A 19,271-nucleotide genomic window follows, 5' to 3' on the forward strand; every position below is an offset into this window, starting at 1 on the left:
AGTTCCAAACTGATTTTATAAATTCCATTTTGGAACACAACCCATGCATAAATTGGTGACTTATATTGAATCAGTAGATTATGTCTGTTTTTCTTTTTTTTCCTTCTAAAGTTGCTTGCTGATGCAGCTATGCACCTATCTTAGCCCTTCTAGGACCAAAAACATACCTTTTCATATAAATGGAAAAGTTAACATGTTTATACATATTAATAAGTGTAAAAGTAGTGATGACCATATGGAGATCAAACTTGTGACATCCTTGATTTTGATTTTAAACTTGCCTGATGTTTGAATTTTAGGTACTTAAAACAGAAATGCCCTCCACAGTTTGAATAAAGGAATTGACATCAACATTCTAAGGACGCAAAGTTAACTTCTCAACTCTAAAAGGTAATTCTCAGCACTGACCAGAGGTGGTGAAGCCAAAGGTTCTGAGTGTACCTGCTACTATCAGGGGCGGTTGGTGCTCTGTCAGTGGTGCTTAGCCTTTGGGAGGAAGGACTGCTCTGAGACTAAAAAGGTTTGGCTCCATTCCCTAGAAAAATCTGGACATACATAATTTATCTTCTACTTTGGGGAGTTCAAAAACTCCTGAGGCCCATCCATAGTCCCCAGATTAAGAACTCTTGACCTAAGTATACTGTACATTATTCTAATATGTATCCATACTTACCACATTGTATTGAGATTATCTGTTTGCAATGTCTATTGGGAGGCTCTCTTGTCCCCATGAGTGGAAGGGCTCAGACTCACCTCTGTGTTCTCTGGGCTCAGCAAATGTCTGGCACTTAGTAGCTGAGCTCCCATGTAAGATACTGTCTAAATTGGGACGTGTTTGATGCCTGACCTGTGGTGGCGCAGTGGATAAAGCGTCAACCTGGAAACGCTGAAGTTGCCGGTTCAAAACCCTGGGCTTGCCTGGTCAAGGCACGTATGGGAGTTGATGCTTCCTGCTCCTCCCCCCTTCTCTCTCTCTCTCTCCCACCTCTCTATAATGAATAAATAAAATCTTAAAAAAAAATAAAAAAAAAATAAATAAATAAATAGGACGTGTTTGAGACCAGAAGGGGGCACTGTTAACAATTACAATAAGCATGAACAGGAGCTGTCCAAGGCATACAGTCCTTCAAGGAGACCCTGTTGGATTACCTGGGAATTTACAACCTGAGGCTGCTCACAGGTGAACACCTTGCAAATGAAAACATGCCAAAGAACCTCCCTGTTATTAGAAGCAACCCGAGTCACACGTTGCTGCACTGAAGAGTGTCACTGGGGGTCAGAAGATAGCTTGCGTTTCAGGGTCTTCTCTGGGCAGGTTAGCTGTCTCCCTAGGTGTCTGTGTCCTAAATTAATTCAAGATTAATTCAATTTGGCAAACATCTGAGTGCGTGTTCTGTGTAAGATGCTAGGAAAAACCGGCCTGTTAAGTGTAGAAAATGAGATGGAGGGTCCTCTGGTCATGTCTTCACCAACTGTCAGGAGCACAAATTTTCTTCTTTTGTTCTTACATAATCACCCTGTAATCTAGGATTTTTGGCAAAGTTTAGAACTAATTCTTTTTTTTAATGAAAGATTATTATTATTTTTTATTTTATTTACAGAGACAGAGATAGAGTTAGAGAGAGGGACAGACAGATAGGAAGGGAGAGGATGAGAAGCATCAATTTTTTGTTGTGGCACCTTAGTTGTTCACTGATTGCTTTCTTATACATGCCTTGACCATGGAGCTACAGCAGACCGAGTAACCCCTTGCTCAAACCAGCGACCTTGGGTCCAAGCTGGTGAGCTTTGCTCAAACCAGATGAACCCGCTCTCAAGCTGGTGACCTTGGGGTCTCACACCTGGGTCTTCTGCATCCCAGTCCGACGCTCTATTCACCGTGCCACTGCCTGGTCAGGCTAGAACTAATTCTTTAGTCCTTTTATCCGTAAAATGGTGAACTTGTCCAGAGAATAGAACAAGTATCCATCACTGTGCTTCCACTGCCTACTACATTTGGCAAATGTTGACTGATCTTTGTTGAACAAAGCAATGACAAAATCTCATTACTTGATAAGCTACCTGTTGCATATCAGAAATAAATTGAAATAAGTGCCTAATTTTTAGAAGACTACCTGAACTCAAACATAGTGGCTGCAGTCTCATTTCCCAGCAATCACTCTGGAGGGCTGCACACTGATTCCAACAGCACTGCTAAAGCATAGAAAATTGTGGGAACATCTCTTTTGACTGACCCTTAGAACCTGCAGAATACTCTTTTGGCATTCTCAGTGGCAGCAAGATAGGTCACTTTGAGAAACTGCAGGAAGACATTCAGAGCCTGGTCTGGCAGGTAAGACAATTCTGGGTCAAACATGGGGTATGACTATTGAATAAGATAGACTTCCTCATATGGCTTACTATTTATTACCAAAATAGGAGTTCTCAAGAGGTTTTGGTAAAGGAGACCTATGACATATAAGGTCCTCTCGGGATAACAACTTTAAATAGAGCAGTCCCTATTTAAATTCCTTAAGTTCTAGTATCTTTGGTTAAAATTCTGATTCATAACTTCATATACTTACAACATCTAACGGAGGGATGTCAAGGTTGGTGAAAGATACCACCGTCAGTCTAAGTTTGAGCACCAAAAAGCTAAGGGAGTAAGCACTCACCTGGAGATGACCTGTAGCTGTTAAAAAAGTAAAAAAAAACTAAACAAAGCAGACAAAGAAAAATTTTAAACAATAAAAGCCACAACTTACCTGTCTGTTTTCTGTAACGATACCACAAAACTTTATTACAAAATTTGAGCATTTCCCACCCAAAACTGGAGAGGAGTTCCAGCCTTAGGGACATATTTAATTTGTTTCCAGACCTGGCTGTGCTCCACATGTCTCAGACTGTAAAATTATCAGGCAAAGACTCTCTTCACAGGACTTGGAAGTGAGAATCAGCCCGGGTCCAGGCTTACCCTGAGAATCCCAACCTCTGCTCCCAGTAAGGGCCAATCCACAGGATATATGATGGAAGTGAGTCTCAAAGAAATGACGACAGCCCTTGTTATGCTCATCAACAGTACTTCACATTGTCAAACGCCCTTTTCCATTTTCCCCAAATGGCTCTGAAGACTGACCTCTGGTATTTGAGTTTGCTGGTATTTAAAATGATGATGAACCACTCTACCCAACAAACTCGGCTATCAAAGTATTTAGGAAAACTGAAGTTTTAGCAGGAGCAAGACTGGAAGTCTCTAAGTAGGTTCTCCCAGCATTCTTTAGGCTCCTAACCAGAGGGGCAAGAAAGTTACATATTCCTAAGAGTGGTGTGCGTCTCGGGGCACAGCCAATATGTCCAACCAGTGCACACTGGGAAACTGAGAGAGCAAGTTCCAGGAGGCACCAGGGAGCTCAAACTTCCGAAGAGCCCGTCCTCAAGTCCCCATGGCTGCCTCCAGAGAGCGAACTTGCATGTCTCCCTCCCTACATTTGAGGACGGCAAACATGTGCCACGCGAATGTCCCGGAAGAGAAATGACAGCTTTAGAAGAATCAACTCCACCGCGGAGCGCGGAGGCAGCCGCGGCGAGCTCGGGTTGAGCGGTTCCAGAGCCAGCTCGCCGCCGACGGAACGTGCCTGTCTCAGCGTCCTCTCCCCGGGGTTCAAGAGCCACGCTTCAGCGGGGGTGCAGGGCAACCCGGAGCGCTGCACGGAGGCGGCGACGGCGGACTGCCGGGCCTGGACTCCGCGCCACCACCACGCTCCCCGCCTGGCCGCCTCGGCCTCCTCCCAGCCAGCCCAGCTGCTCCGCCGCCTACCTCAGCTCGAGGACGGGGAGGGGGCCACGGTTCCGCTGTGATCGGGGCGGCACGGGGAAGACGTCCCTCGGCCCTTCCGCTCTTTACAGGCTCCGGCTTAAGGCGCGACGCGGGCGGAACAAACGGGCTCCACTACCCGCGGGGGCCGGCCATTGTGCGACGTCATCAGGCCGCGACGGCAGTCCTGAGAGCCGGCGGGCTTCCCTCGCCTGCCCCGCCCCCCACCTGCTTCCTTCCGGCCTCCGCGCCACAGCTCCGCATCTCCCCGCCCCAGCGCGGCGCGCGCCCGAGCCCTTTAAGGCGCAGGCGCCGCAGGAGGCTCCGCCCCTAGGGGCGGATCTGAACCCGGGAGCTGCCGACCGCTTGACGACGTCTGCGCGGAAGGGCTACTGCGTCGCGTGGTCACGTGGTGTATCGAATTCCCGCCTCGCAGATTTGCGTTCGGGTTGGGGAGATCAGCCCAGTGCCGAGACCGGTGCTTTCGCCGTTGGAATTTACAGGTTTAACTACTTCTGTCGGACTCAAGGACTCCAGTTCTCTTAAATGTAAGCACTCAACAAAAAAATCACTTTGGGGATACTGAGTTTACCATAAATATCAAAGCCTCAACAGTTTTAACTATTTCCATGGGACTAAGTAGCTCCCACTCTATTAATCAGTTCTACACAAGATTAATTATTTTTGAGATAGTTTAAATATGAAAACTTAAAAATGTTAACTATTCCTGCTTTCTTAAAAGTAATCAATCAGCTGGGAACCGTCCTACACTGTTGGTGGAAATGTGAATTGGTTCAGCCACAGTGGAAACCAATATGGATATTATAAAAAAATTAACGATTAGAACTACCATATGATTCAGCAAGTCCAGTTCTGGGTATTTATTGAGGAATTCGAAAACACTAATTTGAAAGGAGATCTGCACTCCCGTGCATTTACAATAGCCAAGAGGTGGAAGCACCGAGGATAGATGAGTGGATAAAGAACAAATGGAATATACTATATTAAGCGAAGTATTCAGCCATCAAAAATGTGAAATCCTGTGACCAGGCGGTGGCGCAGTGGAAAAATGTGAAATCCTGTACATTTTCGATGCACCTTGAGGGTATAATATTAAGTGAAGTAAATGAGACTAAGACAAATAATCATGATTTCATTCATATGTACAATATAAAACAAAAACAAAACAGAAGAGATGAGGCAGACAACAGATGCGTGGTTACAAGAGGGGAAAGGAGGTGGAGGGAGGGCAAAACAGGCAAAGGGTTCCATTGTATGGCAGCAGGTGGAAGCTAGGGTTTTGGTGGTGAGCAGGATGTAGTATATACAGGTGTCAAATTTATAATGTGCCTGACCTGTGGTGGCGCAGTGGATAAAGCCTTGACCTGGAATGCTGAGGTCGCCAGTTTGAAACCCTGGGCTTGCCTGGTCAAGACACTAATGGGAGTTGATGCTTCCTGCTCCTCCCCACTTTCTTTCTCTCTCTCTCTCTCTTTCTTCTCTGAAATGAATAAATAAAATAAAAAAATAATTTAAAAAAATTTATAATGTGGCACACCTGAAACTTCTATAATATTATAAACCAATATAATAAATCAGTTCAAAACAAAAATTTGTCATTTTCGAGATACTGAGTTTAAATCTCAAAGACTATAAACATGTAAAACTATTTCTGAGATACTAAGTAGCTTCTGTTCTATTAAATAAAGCCATTTTAACACAAAATTAGCTATTTTTGAGATGTGGAATTTAAATATCAAAGCTTAAAAATTTTAAACTACTTCCATCAGGCTGAATAGCTTTGTGTCTTTTGGGGTTTTTTTGTTTTTGTTTTTTTTTTCCTTTTTCATTTTTCTGAAGCTGGAAACAGGGAGAGACAGTCAGAAAGACTCCCGCATGCGCCCGACCGGGATCCACCCGGCACGCCCACCATGGGGCGACGCTCTGCCCACCAGGGGGCGATGCTCTGCCCATCCTGGGCGTCGCCATGTTGGGACCAGAGCCACTCTAGCGCCTGAGGCAGAGGCCACAGAGCCATCCCCAGCGCCCGGGCCATCTTTGCTCCAATGGAGCCTTGGCTGCGGGAGGGGAAGAGAGAGACAGAGAGGAAAGCACGGCAGAGGGGTGGAGAAGCAAATGGGCGCTTCTCCTGTGTGCCCTGGCTGGGAATTGAACTCGGGTCCTCCGCACGCTAGGCCGACGCTCTACCACTGAGCCAACCGGCCAGGGCAGCTTTGTGTCTTTTGAATGTGATCAGCTTAACTCTGTTTCACGATCAGAAGGCCATCACGTGGTATTCACAGTAATTTACAGCTTACCAGCTGCCTTCACACACCCTCACTGGGAGCCTGAGAGGCAGCCTGCAGAGAATCAAACGGTGCTCTCTTCATTTAAAGACAACCTGCACTTAGAAGGGTCCTGGGCTTGATTGAGTTCCCTGCCGTCCCCGCTTAAGATTTCTTTTTTTTTTTTTTTGCTTCTAAGTTTTTATTAACATGACTTTTTGGAAAACAAGCATCCATACCAGTGTGTGAGGTGAAAGTGGTAGGGGAGGGCAGGGCAGAGGGAAGGAATTCGGCTTTATTGGTAATAAAGCTCCCAGTTCATCCCATTGTGGATTTCATAGTCCTCCAGAGAAATGTGGTCCTTAAAAACCGTGTACCACTTCTTGAGTACGGTGTGTTACAACGGGAATCAGTTTGGGCTATGATAAGCTTCTTTTTTTTTTTTTTTCATTTTTCTGAAGCTGGAAACGGGGAGAGACAGTCAGACAGACTCCCGCATGCGCCCGACCGGGATCCACCCGGCACGCCCACCAGGGGCGACGCTCTGCCCACCAGGGGGCGATGCTCTGCCCATCCTGGGCGTCGCCATGTTGCGACCAGAGCCACTCTAGCGCCTGGGGCAGAGGCCACAGAGCCATCCCCAGCACCCGGGCCATCTTTGCTCCAATGGAGCCTTGGCTGCGGGAGGGGAAGAGAGAGACAGAGAGGAAAGCGCGGCGGAGGGGTGGAGAAGCAAATGGGCGCTTCTCCTGTGTGCCCTGGCCGGGAATCGAACCCGGGTCCTCCGCACGCTAGGCCGACGCTCTACCGCTGAGCCAACCGGCCAGGGCTGATAAGCTTCTTAAAGTCTCTGATAATGTCATTGATGTACTTCACACGGACACCCCCCCCCCCCATGGTCATTGCAAAAATCCTTGATTATCCTATCTGAAGCTATGTGGGGGCAGGGGTTGAGAGGCAGCAGAGTCAGAACATCAAGGATCTCTCAGGCTTCAAGACCTCTGGTTGAGACTTACATTCAGTTCCCAACCTCCAGACCCGAGTCCTTTGGGGCCCCAAGTTGGTGTCTCAGTACTGCAAATCCCAGACAGGTGGGTCTCCCCACTTCGAGGGGCCTCTTGCAGGCCCATAGAATGTAGATGGCTGGATACTTTGGATTACCTAGAACCTCCCTGCCTTAACATTCTTAATCATTTTTGAACAAGGGGCCCAGGTTTTCATTTTGCACCAGACTCTGCAAATTATATAGCTGGTCTTGGCAGTAACTAAGGGTTTGGAGGAATGGTGAGCAGAGCAGGCCTTTCTTCACCCCATCTTTCTCTTTTTGTGTGTGTATGTGTGACAGAGACAGAGAGAGGGCCAGATAGGAACAGAGAGGCAGGAAGGGAGAGAGGCAAGAAGCATCAGTTCTTCATTACGGCACCTTAGTTTTTCATTGATTGCTTTCTCATATGTGCCTTGACTGCGGTGCTCAAGCTGCCTGGTGACCCCTTGCTCAAGCCAGCGACCTTGGGCTCAAGCCAGCGACCATGGGATCATGTCTATGATCCCACGCTCAAGCCAGCAACCCCCTCACTCAAGCTGGATGAGTCCACGCCCAAGCCAGCAACCTCGGGGCTTCAAACCTGGGTCCTCTGCATCCCAGTCTGATGCTTTATCCATAGCACCACCACCTGGTCAGGCCACTCCATCTTCCTCTTCCAGGAAAACTTGGCACAGCCTGCCACCATTCTACCCACAAAAGGAGCATCTAGTCCACAGTAAAATGGAAGGAATTCATAGATGTTTGCCCCATGTTATCTGAGTCAATGAATGAACAAGGGAAGAAATGAAGGCATTAACATAGAGTTACCATATAATCCAACAATGCCACTTCTAGGGTTCTAACCCAGGAGAAACGAAACATGCACACAAAAACTTGTACATTATTGTTCACAGCAGCATAGCCCCAAAGTGGAAACAACCTAGATGTCTATGGACTGATGAAGGGTAAATAAAATGCGTTCTATGTGTACAATAGAATATTATTCAGCCATAAAGAAATAAAGTCTCTGTAAGAGGAGTTATTGGAGAGAGACTTCTCTTCTTCTATCTCTCCCTGCCTATTCCTGCCATGTGAGGACACAAGAAGGTAGAGTCTGCAAGCCAGAAAGGGGGCTCTCACCAGACCCCGATCATGCCAGCATCCTGATCTAGGACTTCCAGGTTCCAGAACTGTGAGAAAAATTTCTGTTATTTAAGCCCCTCAGTCTGGTATTTTGTTTTTGTAGCCTGAGCTGACTAAAAGATTCCGTTTACATGAAATATCCAGAACAAATCCATAGAGTCACAGAGTAGAAGAGTGGTTACCAGGGGTCGAAGGAGGGAGATAGGGAGTAACTGCTAAGTGGGTACAGAGTTTCTTTTAGGAGTAATGAAAATCTTCTGGAATAAGGGAGTGGTGATGGTTGTACAACTTTGTGGATATACTAAAACCCACTGAGCTGTGCACTTTAAAAGGGTGAATTTTATAGCATCTGAATTATATCTTAATAAAGCTATTTTTTTAATAAAAGATGAAAGGAGACAGGAGAGGAAGGAAGGGGAAGAGGACATGCAGGATGAGAGCTGAGAGGAGGTGGGGGTGAAGAAGGTGGAAGGGCTGGGTGAAGGAAAGGGCTTTGGGGGAGAGGAAAAGGGGACAGGACTCCTGCGCCCGGCTCTCCCTCCTACCTGAATTTCCCCTTTTCTCCATCCCCCTCTACTTGGGTTCCAGCCACTGTCACCATCTGCCAGGATTACTGCCGCAGCTCCAGCTAGTACCCTGACTCCCTGCTCTGTCTCTGCCCCCCACACCCCTCCTCCCGCAGACACCCAGAGCCACCTTTCCTTGCTCTCAGGTTGGTTCCAGACTCACCACTCCAGCAGCTCCCTCTGCCCTCAGATGAAACCCAAATACGCTTGCTCTTTATAACCCATCCCGCCCAGCCCTCGTGCTCGCTCCCTTGCCCTCAAATTGCTCCAGACTTGTCTTTGCTCTCATGCCTTTGTGCATGCCACTCAACGCTGCCTGGAACACTGTTCCTGCTTTCCCCCATCATCTGGCTAGCTTTTAATCGTTATTCAGGTCTCACCGTGGATGGACCTCCTCTCAGAGCCCTTGATTGTCTGTGCGGCTGGGCACAAGCTCCTGGGGGGCAGGACTGCAGTGATCACCCTGTTACCCTGGGTCAGGCGCTGAGTTGCTCATCACAATGTTTGCGACACTGGAATGTGATTAGGGGGGAGCATTAGAACAACTGAGAAAATGGCTGAGCCTGGCCAGGTGATGGCGCAGTGGATAGAGCCTCGGACAGGACATAGAGGACCCAAGTTCAAATTCCCAAGGTTGCCTGCTGGCTTGAGTGCAGGCTCATCGACTTGAGCCTGGGCTCACCAGCTTGAGCGTGGTGTCACTGGCTTGAGCATGGGATCATAGACATGACCCCATGGTCACCTGGCTTGAGCCCAAAGGTCACTGGCTTGAGCCCAAGGTCGCTGGCTTGAGCAAGGGGTCACTCACTCTGTTGTAGCCCCCTGGTCAAGGCACATGAGAAAGCAGTCATTGAACAACTAAGGTACTGCAATGAAGAATTGATGCTTCTCGTCTCTCTCCCTTTTTGTTGTCTGCCTCTCTCTCTCTCTCTCTCTCTCTCAAAAAAGAAAGAAAGAAAGACAAAGAAAGAAAGACAAAGAGAAAGAAAAGGGCTGAGGTGGGATTAGAATCCAGGTCTCTCTGAATCTAAACACCATGGGCTTGAACCTCTGCTAAGTCAAAGGCCCTGGGTGTGAGAGTACAAGCAGTGTCCCTCTAGGCCTCAGTTTTCCTGCTCTGTAAAGTGGGGCAGTTTATATCTGCCGCCTCCCTCTCTGGGCAGAATGAAGAGTTGTGGTGACAGACACAAACTTTGTTGATTTGTGGAGCTCTTTGCTCACGGCAGGCCTTATGCCAAGCTCCTCATGAACAAAGCCCCCCCCCCCATCATTATCTCCAATTTATATTATAGTTGGGGAAATAGAAGATGTTAAAGTCGGAAAGTCATAGGGAGGCGATTTTACCCCAGGCATTTGAACCACAAAACTCAAGCCTTTCCTGACATAGTGAACAATGCTGTGTCCAGATTATGTTACTCTGGCTGTGATGGTTATGCAAGAGAAATGTAAACATCTGTTTTATCATTTGGGATCACTATCACTAGCAGTCACTCTGATGCTAATGGGCATATTTCCCCACCGTCTGAGTGCTGACAGGCATGGTCCCATCCGACAAGGGCCACTGAGTCAGTTGAGGACAGTGGTTCGAATTCACGTTATCATGTAAAATAGCTGCTGCCACTGAGCCGTGACAGACGGTGGAACACTGATTCTGAATTTAACAAGAGTGGTAAGCTACAATGGGCCACAACATGTTGAAGAACAATGTGGCATTATGGAGAGTGGTACCTGGTGACCAGCAATTCTGCCTAGGCATACACGAGCAGTAGAAACAGCACCTGGGAGTTAGTTAAAAACACACATTCTCCGTCCCAGCCCCACAACTACATCAGAAGCTCTACCAGTGCGGCCAGCTGTCCGCATGTTGAAAGGTCCCAGGGATTCTGCTGCTCCATGGGTGACTTTCTAGTATGGGCACCAGAAGACATGAACAAGGATAGGCGATCTTTCAGTAAAAACAAAGAAAACCCCCAGAAATGACCCAAATATTTATAGGTGATTGTAATAATGTACAACGTAATTGTTAAAAATTTTAATACATGAATATCAAGTGTACTATCTACAGATTGGCAAAGCTTTTTCCTTTCCACTGTGAGAAGCTGCTTCCAGGCAGGGTATTGACCACCCACTAGAGAACAATAGGGAGCCACAGTAGACTCGAGCAGGGGAGAGACAGGAAGAAAGTGGCATGTGATTTTAGAGCCTCTATCTTATAGCTCCTACATCTGAATCACTTGTGCACCTGTTGTTTTTCCTCTTGGTTTTCAGTGCTCTGGTGCCTTCTTATAGCATGCCTTGTACTTTTGTGATGGACATTGTTGATAAATTATTGTGGGGGCACTCAGATGGAGTTTTGTACTCCCAAAGAGAGCAAGACTTTCTTCTTATAGGCAGATCGTTTCAGCAGACCACCAGGCCCTGGTTAAGGCTTACTTCTGGGCTGCAAAATAGCTGTTCTGTTTCTGAGAGCGTGGCCGCTCTTCCTGGGAAGTACACCTTCTTCATGCTCAGAGGAAAGCCTGCACTGTCTGTTTGTTCTGCACCTCTCCAGGTGTGATCCACAATCTGTGCTCCTAGTGCCATATGGGGCTGTTGAATGTTATCTAAAGTGCTCTTCTCTGCTACTTCTTGCAGTTTTCCTGGCTTGAACAGCTTAGGGTTGCCTACAATCTCAGAGGATCTGTACTGGCATTCAGGGCTCCTTTTCTGCAGTTTCCCCTCAAGTCCCATCTGGTTTGGACCCCAGTCTGCTCAGCTCAGCAAGCCTGTACAGTACTGGCTGCTTTTATTGCCGCCCTGCAACATCAGCAGGGATCAGCCTGCAGGGTAAAGAGGTGTGTGTGTGTCGCTTTGTTGTTTCTCTTCCCTCAAGGGTCAGAGCCCCAATGTCCTACCAGTATTGGCTCTCCTTCAAATGCCTCAACATATGCATATGTATCTTTATGTTTGTCCACTTTTATAGCTGTTGTTCGCTGGGGTGGGGAGTTCAATACAAGGATCTGTCTGAAAGCGTTTTTTTTTCCTGAAAGCATTTTACAAAGGCGAATCTGATGGACGAAACGACAGGGAGAAGGGCACGGGAAGGCTCTCCCTTCGGCAAGTTTGCCCAACGCCCAGCTCCCCCTTTGCTGTTTTGTCTAGTTGCCGCCAGAGGGCGCGCCAACCTAGGTGTGCCCGGCAGGTGGCGCTGCGTGGGCCTGGAACTAGGGCATCCAATCTCCGCCATAGCGATCAAGGAGTGGACAAGAGCATCCGTTGTTTCCAGATGGATTGTGCTCTTAGTTTCAATGGCCTGTCAGCCCTTCTCATTCTCAGGCCGCAGCACGGAAGAGGTCTAGAAGGCATGGGCGGGGTTAGGTTCCTGGACGTTCAAATGCTGTTCATCCTCTTTTACTTGCTCAGAGCCACGTAGGGGATGCAGGAAAGTCCCGACCCCATTCTGTGTGGAACCTCCGCTCATATCCCAGGCCCTACCCAGACACAGTGCAAGGGCGAGAAGAAGAAGGGTCTGACCCCTGTGGACCCTGTCCCCTCCAGGCTTTTTCCCAGCCTTGGATGGGGACCCAGCACCGACCCTACCCAGCCTCCTTTCCTCCAAAGAGATATCCAGGGGTGACCCTCAAGCTCAGCCCAGTGTGGCCACCTGCCCGCCTCTCTGACAGGCCTCAGAGAGAAGTATTCCTGGCACCTCTGCACCTGAGGCTGGGGGTTTCTACTGTTGTTTCTTCAGCTCTAGCACCCTCCCACCCCCACCTGGTTTCGGCCCCTGCAGGCTGGTTGGGTGAATGGATGGATGGATGTAGGTTCAGTTCCCAGCACAGGGCCTTCACCAAGGGCCTGGGATTTCTTCCTGTGGTTTTGCTTTACGGCTTCGCTTTGGCATAGCTGAATTGCCAGCATCACTACTCTTACATTTTGGGGTCATTATTATTCTTTTTAAATTTACTTATTGATTTTAGTGAGAGAAAGGGAGAGACACAGGAACATCAATCTGTTCCTGTATGTGACCTGACCCAGGATCGAACTGGCAACCTTTGAACTAGGGATGATGCTCTAACCAACCGAGCTATCCAGCCAGGGCTGGGGTATTTATTAAGTAAAATAAAGGTTTCTTGAACATAGACACTGTGATGCCATAGCAGTCATTCTGATGACCAACTAGCTACTAGGTGACTACTGGGTGGGGAGCGGGACAAAGAAGATTTACTTGCTTGGCAGCACGGTGGGGATTTCATCGTGCTACTCAGAACAGTGCATACTTTAAAACTTACAAATTCTTTATTTCTGGAATTCTCCATTCAATATTTTTGGACCACAGTAGATTTTGGTTAACTGAAACCACGGAAACTGAAAGCATGGATAAGGGGAACTGCTGTATTTCTTTAAGACAGTGATTTTCAACCTTTTTTGAGCCGCGGCACATTTTTTACATTTACAAAATCCTAGGGCACACCACCTACCAAAATGACACTCTAACACAGTACATATTATACATATAGTTAATAATATAGTTTCTAAATGTATTTATACTCAGTGTGAAACCTGGGCCTGTTTCGATGAACACAAAAGGGATATCCTGGCAGGAATGGTAGAAAGACACACACGAAGCTCTTCCTCAACAGTTCTCAGTCTCTCTCTGTTTTTAGTTTTTATCACAGTCAAGCTTGAGAAGCTCAGCTCACATAGATATGTGGTTGAAAACGGGAGCGCTAATAGATATTGGAGCTTTCATCAAGGTTGTGGGTTCAAATCAATTTGGCAAATACTCTCTCTATATAGAGACTGGACAAAATCAATTTTAGAAAATGTTGGAGGGCCTGACCTGTGGTGGCGCAGTGGATAAAGCGTCGACCTGGAAATGCTGAGGTCGCCGGTTCGAAACCCTGGGCTTGCCTGGTCAAGGCACATATGGGAGTTGATGCTTCCAGCTCCTCCCCACCTTCTCTCTCTGTCTCTCCTCTCTGTCTCTCCCTCTCCTCTCTAAAATGAATAAATTTTTTTAAAAAAAGAAAAGAAAATGTTGGGTACTTGTGTAACATCATAAGTCCCCAGAGCATCTCTACTGTCAGATTGAGAAGTTTGCTTTCTAGGTAAGGATTCTGAAAGATACTAGAGTTCTCCCTGAGGTTGTGGGTTCAAATCCCATGGTCAGCTGGGTGCAGGGGCCTTGGTTCTGTCTGTTTTGATGGTGTATATAGACTGAGCTCTTTAAGAAGATGACCCTTCAGGAGGCCATATACAATATAGATAACATTGTGATGCATTGTATATCACCCTCTGCGGGGGCCTCTTTTAAAAAGAAAAAGGTCAAGTATCTATATACACCATCAGGATAGACATAACCAGCTGAGGATGAGGCTTCATCTAGTGGTGGCAACATTTACTTCCAGTCCTGACCAGGATTAGAAATCGGGACCATGGGAAGGAGTAGCAGATTCAACTACTCGCCATGGCCACACAATGACAAGTGCAGGGCAGCCCGAGCGGGGACTTTCCTGGGTGTGAATGAGAGGCAGCCTACTACTGGTTCATCGCTAGGGGTCGGGATGAATCCTAGAAGGTGATTGGTCAGTGAGCATTCCCTGTGCCTCCACTCTTCCTGTCGCTGATAGCTGGAGGGATTGTGAGGGGAATGTTTATGTTCGGATGGAGGCGGCTGGTGGCGGGCCGGATAAATAGCCTCCGCGGGCCGTATCCGGCACGTGGGCCGCAGTTTGGGGACCCATGTTTAATTTCCCCACGGCACACCTGACCATGTCTCGGCACACTGGTTGAAAAACACTGCTTTAAGACATCAGATAGTGTGCTGTGGGGACACAGCATCAAGTTCTCAACACTCTGAATAGACATTTCTTAGCAAGTTGTTGTATTACAAATAAGCGCCATGGAACTGGTTTGCACCTGGGAGATGCCACCAAGGGTTTTTTTTTGTTTTTTTTTTTTTCGCTGCCGCCTATGCCACCGCTGCTGCTAGATTGGAGGTATGGGGCACTTCTGTCTGAGGACTCCTGGGGCACGTAGAAGGTGGGGACATGAGAAGTGTGGCCTGTTCACAGATGAGCTAGTGGACGTGAGAATACAAGGCAGATTGAAAGCACTCTCTACATAGGTGCTGGGCAATGATGCTCTTACTGCTCTGTCTCCTTCCTGTCCTAGGGGGAGGAGAACTTCCCCCAAGATCAAGGGCAGGGAGAGTGGTGTGGAGGAAGGGCCCAGCATGAGGCTGAAGAAGCAGGTTTGAGGCCCAGCTCTACTGCTTCTAGACTAGCTTTCTCATCCATCAAGTGGGTAGAAAGTATCATCCTCCTTTTTCATATGCCCGCTGTGCAGATTCACTGAGGTGGTCCCCACACAGACAGCCTGGCGCCTGGGATGTAAAAGTGCTCCCAGAATCTCAGTTGTCGTTGCCAGTTTCATTCATTATCGCTGTGGGCTGTGTGACTCTGGACAAACCTCTTTCCTTTTCTGGACCTCTGTTTTCACTTCCATGTGATAAGAGCCTTGGTATGGACAGTTTTGTAGCCCCATTCCATGTCATTAAATTCTTTCTTCTTCTTTTTTTTAAATTTAGTGAGAGGGGAAGCAGAGACAGATTCCTGCATGTGCCCTGACTGGGATCCACCCGGCAAGCCTACCAGATGGGCGATGACTCTCTGCCCATCTGGGGCCCTTGTTCTGTTGCAACTGGAGCCATTTTTTAGTGTTTGAGGTGAGGCCATGAGGCCATCCTCAGCGCCTGGGGCCAACTAACTCTAATTGAGCCATGGCTGCAGGAAGGGAGAGTAAAGGAGAGGAGAGAGGAGGGGAGGGGAAGGGAGGGGAGACCCAGGTCTAGGCTGTGAGCAGCCTGGCCACAGGGATGCACGATGCCTTTGGCTGCCACAGTCATTGACCTTTGGAGATGGGCAACAGAAAACCTACCGGAAGGGAGGAGGTAAAGGGGAGGAGGAGTGGTAGAGAAGCAGATGGGTGCTTCTCCTGTGTGTCCTGACCAGGAGCTGAACGCGGGACATCCACACACTGGGCCAACGCTTTCCCACTGAGCAAACCAGCCAGGGCCGTGTCATTAAGTTCCTTTTTCTCCCCAGGCCACCTGAGCCTGTGGCTTATTCTGGAAGGCTCTGTGGAAGTCAGCAGGGTGGTTTCAGTACCAGTGAGGGGGGACAGCAGCCCAGGAGCTGTCCATGGGACTGAATCCCCGGGAGTAGCTCTGGAGGAGAGGGCGTGGTGGGGTGGGTGGGCTGGGGGTGGCAGCAGCAGGTAGAGAAAACTGCCACCCCTGAGGACAACAGAGCCCTCCGTGCGACTATACCTACGCCGTCACAGCCTTCCTAGCCATCCCAGGCAGCCCCAGTGAGGAACTAGGTGCTGTTCTTGGGGCACTAGAGACCACAGCCTGCCACCCTTTTCTCTTTCCGTCAGCCCTCTCTCTTCACTCAGCTCTGTTTAGGCAGGTCTTGGAAATCGCATGGTTTGGGGAACAAATTAGTGAAAATACAACTGAGCCAGAACTGTACAGAAGCCCATTGACAGCCCATCGTGCACAAACACTCGCAACCTAGACCTATGGCGAAACGTTACACGGCTGGGGAGGTGGCAGAGCTGCCGTCACACACAGCGGGGATGAATCTCTCTGCATCGTGATGTGAGTGGAGCCAGCAGGACGTGAACACGACATGAGGTCCTGGTGTAGAAAGTTCACACACAAGCAGGGTAAAGGGTGCTGCTTGCAGATGTGAGCCTGGGAAATGGCCACCTCCTCAGAGGGAGAGCTGAGTGATGTTTACCCATGTGTTCATTCATTCATTCAGCGTTAATTTTTGTGTAATTCTCTATCATATTACATTTTGCAATTGAAATGTAAAGAAAGAGAAAGACACGAGTGGTTACTGGAATTTCTGGGTGAGGAGCCAATCCTTGCATTCCTGTGGGTCTCGCTTTTCCATCTGGAAAGTGGGCATTTACACTGGACAATCTCTTGGGTCTCTTCTAGTTCTGATTTTAGCACCTGACAAGCATTCTAGCTTTGTGGTTAAGCATGTGGACTCTGAAGCTTGCTGACTGGATTCAAACCTGCTCTTCCACTTCCCAGATGCTAGGCCTTGGGCAAGATGGCCCAGAGGTGGCATGTCTAGGGCCGCACAGAATGAGGACATTAACTGAGGCCTTCTGACATCCAGATGTTGTCTTGGTCCTGACTCTCCCTGGCTGTGCCCATCTGCAGTTCAGTGGCCTCCATCTCCTTGCTATTTGCACTGACCTGGTGGCCTGGGTGTTGTGGGTTGGGGAGGCCCAGGTCTAGGCTGTGAGCAGCCTGGCCACAGGGATGCACGATGCCTTTGGCTGCCACAGTCAGTGACCTTTGGAGATGGGCAACAGAAAACCTACTGGGACTGGTGCAAGGACAAAGGCCTTTCAAGGGCACTGGGGTCCCTGGGCTGCAGCAGATGTGGCCATGGCTGGTGAGCCTCAGGGAGAAAGGTCCTCAAGAGGCAAGTTCCCACTCCCTCTCTCTCAGGCTGGCTCTTTTTGCTCTGCCAGCCTCCTGGCTGCTTCAGAATGGCCACAGGGTTCCCCAAATCTTAATGGCCTTTAAATTGTCCCATGAAAGGACCAGTTTATTGTGTTTCCATTCTAGTTTCCCCAGATGGAGAATCCGATTGGCTAAGCTGGGTTAGGTGTCCCCACTGTGGTCTAATCACACACTGGTGGGTGAGTCATGTGACCCTGCTGGCCCAGGGGCCACTGGCCATCCTATGGCTGCAGGTACTTTGTTATCTGCCTCCCAATGTGGGCACAGACCACGTGCACGATGGCCTGGGCCAAGTAGATCATCACAGGCATCTGGGGGATGGGTACGTCCATCTCCTGCCTGCTCTGGCTCTTCCTGGTGGACCTTAATGACAGAGCCATGGCCCAGAGTGTGGCTACAAGGTGTCCTGCAGCCTCTACCTGCTCATCAACCTGCTGGACTCCACTGTCTTCTTTGTCATGACCCTGCTGGTTGCCACTGTCCTTTATGGGTTCAATGGGACAGTCTTGTTCTGGAGCTTCCTCTCCTACTTGCCTTACCGCAGGGGCAGTGAGGCCAGGCCAGAGGCAGGAACTGAGGGTGTGGGCAGCAGGCCGGGACACAGTGGGCAGCTGCCCCAGACCCAGAGGCTTCCCGCCTTCCAGGAAGCAAGTAATCAGGTCTCCTCTGGGGTTGGGCGAGGCTGGTAGCTGGGTGCTGGGGCAGGGGAGGAAGTAGCACCGGAGTGGGGCAGGGAGACGCAGCAAAGGTGTAAGTGGGCAGAGAGAAAGGACACAAGCTCAACATTTGTTCATTAGTTCAACAAGTGCCCACTCCGTGCCAGGCATGGTTCTAGGCGCTAGGACACAGGGAAGGACATGACAAGATAGACATCCTGCCTGGCTGGGGCTCATGTCAGGTGGACACACACCATGAGCACCACAAGTACACAGAAGAAGGAAGACACAAAGCTGGAGGAGGGGTCATTTAGGGGGAAGTTCGGAAAGGCTGTGCAGAGAGGTGACAGCAAAATAAAGACGTGCAGTTGGTGAGGGAGCACACCGAGGAGCAAATACCCAGGAGGTGCTCTCGGTGGGAAGAGGCAGCAGGGAGCCCCAGGCGGGAGGTGCTCTCGGTGGGGAGAGGCAGCAGGGAGCCCCAGGCAGGAGGTGCCTGGCTCTGAGGGTCGGCGAGGAGCATGGGCAGGGAGGGTCCTGTGGGTGGAAGCTCTTGGCTTTGACTAAAGAAAGTAGGAGCAAATGTTGAGGCATCTTGAATGGAGGGACAGAGTCTGCCTCAGGCGTCAGTAGGATCCCCACATGCTTGGAGCCTGGGACAGGAGTGTACATGTTTCCATATGTAACGACGATGGACACTCGGACTGAGGCAGGGAGGACACTGAGCAGAGAGGGCACCTAGAGTGGAGGGAGAAGGAGAGGGTGGGTGCAAGACAGGAGAGAGATGGGAGATAGAAGCAGAGACAGAGAGAAAGGAAGACAAAGAGGGAGAGAGAGAGACAAAGAGAACAGAGACGGAGAACAGAGTCAGGAATATTCAGAAAAGCAGAGGCCTCTGTTCATACTTGGGGTGTAACGGCCCATACTATGGATGCACAGAACGTCCAACTTCCTGAGACAAAGAGAGTGATGACTTCCTGGGTACTGCTCTTCCTTCCCAGAATTTGTGAGGAGACTGCTATTATCCTGATGCTACAAGTGAAAAATAGAGGCCCAGAGAGGTTAGGTGGGCTGCCCAGGGCCACACAGCTAGGGAGCAGGGATCTAATTGAGGCCAGCCTGCTCCAGCACCCACACTCTCACCTGCTACCTCTGCGTCCTGGAGGAGGCAGCAGGGGCACCGGGACTAGAGCAGAGGAGGGGGCCTCTGGAGCTCCCCTCAGCTCTGGGGCTTCAAGGTAGCTCCTTGCAAGGGTGCTGGTGGCTGCCCC

The 19,271-nt window shown here is 49.2% G+C and overlaps 1 protein-coding gene and 1 long non-coding RNA gene across 7 annotated transcripts in view; one reads left to right on the forward strand and one right to left on the reverse strand.

The window, feature by feature from the left end:
• ZC3H18 (zinc finger CCCH-type containing 18) overlaps positions 1–3,983 on the reverse strand; it is a 77,663-nt gene extending 73,680 nt beyond the window's left edge. For 2 of the 4 annotated variants that reach the window (XM_066241991.1, XM_066241990.1), the window contains exon 1: positions 3,797–3,982. The gene's annotated coding sequence lies outside the window, so the exon portion shown is untranslated. Of the gene's footprint in view, positions 1–3,796 lie in introns of all 4 variants that reach the window. The other 2 variants (XM_066241989.1, XM_066241992.1) reach the window with 2 other exon arrangements.
• A 174-nt stretch (positions 3,984–4,157) lies between these two features.
• The window catches only part of LOC136312635 (uncharacterized), a 57,014-nt gene continuing 41,900 nt past the window's right edge, over positions 4,158–19,271 (forward strand). For all 3 annotated transcript variants that reach the window (XR_010727030.1, XR_010727029.1, XR_010727031.1), the window contains exon 1: positions 4,158–4,341. This is a non-coding gene — a long non-coding RNA (uncharacterized lncRNA). The remainder of the gene's footprint in view (positions 4,342–19,271) is intronic.

Source organism: Saccopteryx bilineata, chromosome 9 (assembly GCF_036850765.1).
Source record: "Saccopteryx bilineata isolate mSacBil1 chromosome 9, mSacBil1_pri_phased_curated, whole genome shotgun sequence".
Classification (NCBI taxonomy): Eukaryota; Metazoa; Chordata; class Mammalia; order Chiroptera; family Emballonuridae; genus Saccopteryx; species Saccopteryx bilineata.